The sequence below is a fragment of the Anopheles nili genome, chromosome 2 (assembly GCF_943737925.1).
Source record: "Anopheles nili chromosome 2, idAnoNiliSN_F5_01, whole genome shotgun sequence".
Lineage (NCBI taxonomy): Eukaryota > Metazoa > Arthropoda > Insecta > Diptera > Culicidae > Anopheles > Anopheles nili.
This window is the reverse complement of record NC_071291.1, coordinates 48,731,730-48,734,741: the sequence shown is the minus strand read 5'-3', so window position 1 is coordinate 48,734,741 and position 3,012 is coordinate 48,731,730. Positions and strand designations below refer to the sequence as shown.

General features: G+C 41.9%; 1 long non-coding RNA gene across 1 annotated transcript; it reads right to left on the bottom strand.

Moving 5' to 3' along the window:
• Positions 1-1,108: 1,108 nt before the first annotated feature.
• Positions 1,109-2,715, bottom strand: LOC128731510 (uncharacterized). Its single transcript, XR_008411687.1, has 4 exons — positions 2,234-2,715; positions 2,126-2,176; positions 1,430-1,493; positions 1,109-1,376 (listed from the first exon to the last, which is right to left on the bottom strand). It is a non-coding gene; the product is annotated as an uncharacterized LOC128731510 (long non-coding RNA).
• Positions 2,716-3,012: the final 297 nt, after the last annotated feature.

The following is a 3,012-nucleotide window of genomic DNA, read 5'->3' as shown; positions in this document are numbered from 1 at the left end:
CCTATTCATTGATTTCAAGGCGGCCTATGACACTATGCATGGTGGATGGAGCTATGGAACACCATGCAGCAGTACGGATTCCCTGGGAAGCTGGTACGGCTGTTAAGGGCCACCTTAGATGCGGTGCAGTGCAAGGTGCGAATGTCGAACATGCTTTCGGAACCGTTCGACTCACACCGGGGTCTGAGGCAAGGGGACGGACTCTCCTGTTTACTGTTTAACATCGCTCTGGAAGGTGTCATGCGAAGCGCGGGCTTCGACATACGGGGCATGATTTTCTCCCGATCTCTCCAATTCCTGGGCTTCGCGGATGACATTGACATCATCGGACGGACATCTGTGGCGGTATGCGAGGCGTACACTCGACTGAAATGCGAGGCCGCTAGGATTGGTTTGAGGATCAATGCGTCGAAGACCAAGTACCTGCTTGCCGCAGGCTCTGATCGGGATAGAGCCCGACTTGGAAGCAGAATAACTGTGATGGTGACGATCTTGAGGTGGTAGAGGAGTTCTGCTACCTTGGTACGATCGTCACTTCGCACACTGATACGCCCGGTAGTCCTCTATGGTCATCGTCAGAGTCTTGGACGATACGAGCGGAGAACGCCAACGCTCTCGCCATTTTCGAGCGGCGGGTGCTGCGGACTATCTTTGGCGGTATATGTGAGCAGGGCGTGTGGAGAAGGAGAAAGAACCACGAGCTAGCTGAGCTGTATGGCGAGCCGGACATCCTGACGATGGCGAAGGCCGGCAGAATTCGGTGGTTGGGGCATGTCATGAGGATGCCGGACTCATGCCCCACCAAGAAGGTGCTCGCCAGCGACCCGTGCGGCACGAGGCGCAGAGGAGCGCAGCGAGTTCGGTGGCTGGATCAAGTGGAGCAGGACCTGTCGGAGATTGGGTGCAGCCGGGGGTGGAGGAGAGTAGTCCTGGACCGAGTTTCTTGGAAACGGATTGGTAACCTGGCCATGTCAGAACGACGTGCTCAACTATGAGCGGGCCAAGAAGAAGAAGAAGTATGTTAGATGACGCTCGTCACCTATCAATATATTGGTTTAACTACAACTCACATCTTTAAACGAATAAACAAAGAACATTCCTTCTCTGATGTCAGGATATCTTATCGCCAAACACACTGCTCTGCAATTCACATTTTATTGAATATTTTTTGGCACAATATATGTTGAGATATTGTAAGACATATCCACAATCCACAGACGACTCGCGGTAGCCAGTACTAGCTATTTTGTTAGAGAATTTAAAAATGTGTGACTGTACACGTACTTGATCACAGCATTGATTTAAGACTCATTCAATTTATTTCCATTTATGTTAGATCTGCTTCATAGGTGTTTTTCATAGATAAAACTCCATCCCTACGGATAAAGTCAATAAAATAGCTTTTTAACTTACATTCAAATTTACTTACATGGCAATACTTTCTACTTTTAATGCCTGGATCTGCGCATCGCCGTACCTTTTGCCGAGAAAATCTATCATAGAGGATGGGTAAAATAAAAGAAATAATTTTGCAATGTGAACAAGCACCTGAAACCACGCATCGCTATGAAATTATATCATACAAACCAATTTTGGATACAATGCACTGCCTATGCATGAAATCAAATACATTGAAAGATATTTCTAATACCTGTCCCAATTTTTGAATCACAATATCTCTTCTAAAAGACAAAGTTTCATAGATTAAACTCTGACTAAAGAACGGAAGAAACCAATCGAATTTCTTAGAATATTAGCGATCTGAACAAACTTTAAGTCGCTGTAGTTCGGACCAGTCAATCAAGATAATTAATCTCTGTTTTTCAACATTAACCTTCGCGTAATTTTCAATGTAAACTATACGGAAATACAATATCTATTCGAAAAGACAAAGTTTCATAGATTAAACTCTCTGACTAAAGAACGGAGGAAACCAATCGAGTTTCTTAAAATATTAGCGATCTGAGCAATCTTTAAGTCGCTGTGGTTCGGACAAGTCAATCAAGATAATTAAACTCTGTTTTTCCACATAAACCTTCCCGTAATTTTCAATGTAAACTATACGGAAAATATATTCTATCGTTAATTCTTTTTAACCGGAGAAATGTATTTTATTTGTACTCACACGCATCAAACATACATTCTGAAGCGCATCAAGACCACGCACAACCACTATCTGTAATAAAAAAAACTGCTCATGCACTGCATCATGCTTACCGAAAAGGCTACTTACTTGCTTGATGAGGATAGACTCTTCAGTATTTGAGCGTCTTTACATCATAACGCGTTCGAACGCGGCTCCTGCGCTGATGCTATGGTAGTTCGCTAGCATGATACCGAAATTACGCACTAAAAGCAACAAAATCGATAAACTGACGACTTCACTTCTCAGAAATCATGGAGTACAAACTTATCTTTCTGAGCTTTTAATCTGTTTTGGATGATTCGTTGATTCAAAATATCCTGTTTTGCACAGGCTCCTTAGGATGAACATACTTGTTTCCTTTGGCGTAACGACTTCGGGACGAACTTTTTCAATCACTTATTGCAAACCACATATACCATTATGAAACAGTTTTTTAGCATTTCCGTAACTAACATATCACGACATCTAAAAGCGAGACGAATGTAGCTTTCCAGCCCGAAGATTCTTCAAAAACCATGTTTTACAAAAAGTAACAATTAGTTCAAAAATTGATTTCGTTTCTGTGAACTATTCCGGGATAACCATGCTTTGACGAAGCTTGTTTTCAATAGTAGGTGTCAATTTCGCACCACAATGCGCTGTCAAATTGACATCTAATCTACAGTGATGCATAAACAAGCTTGTCCAACAATTAAATTAAATTTCGCACATTAATTAATTTTGAAAAATCTCAGATGTTTCTTTGATGAATTCAAAGAAGACTAGATTTAGGATTGCGGATTTTTTTCATTGTTTATAATCGTTTTCGATGAGTAATGCGGCTGAAATACTAACACATTCACTGTGTCAAAATGGTTTCTCTCAAA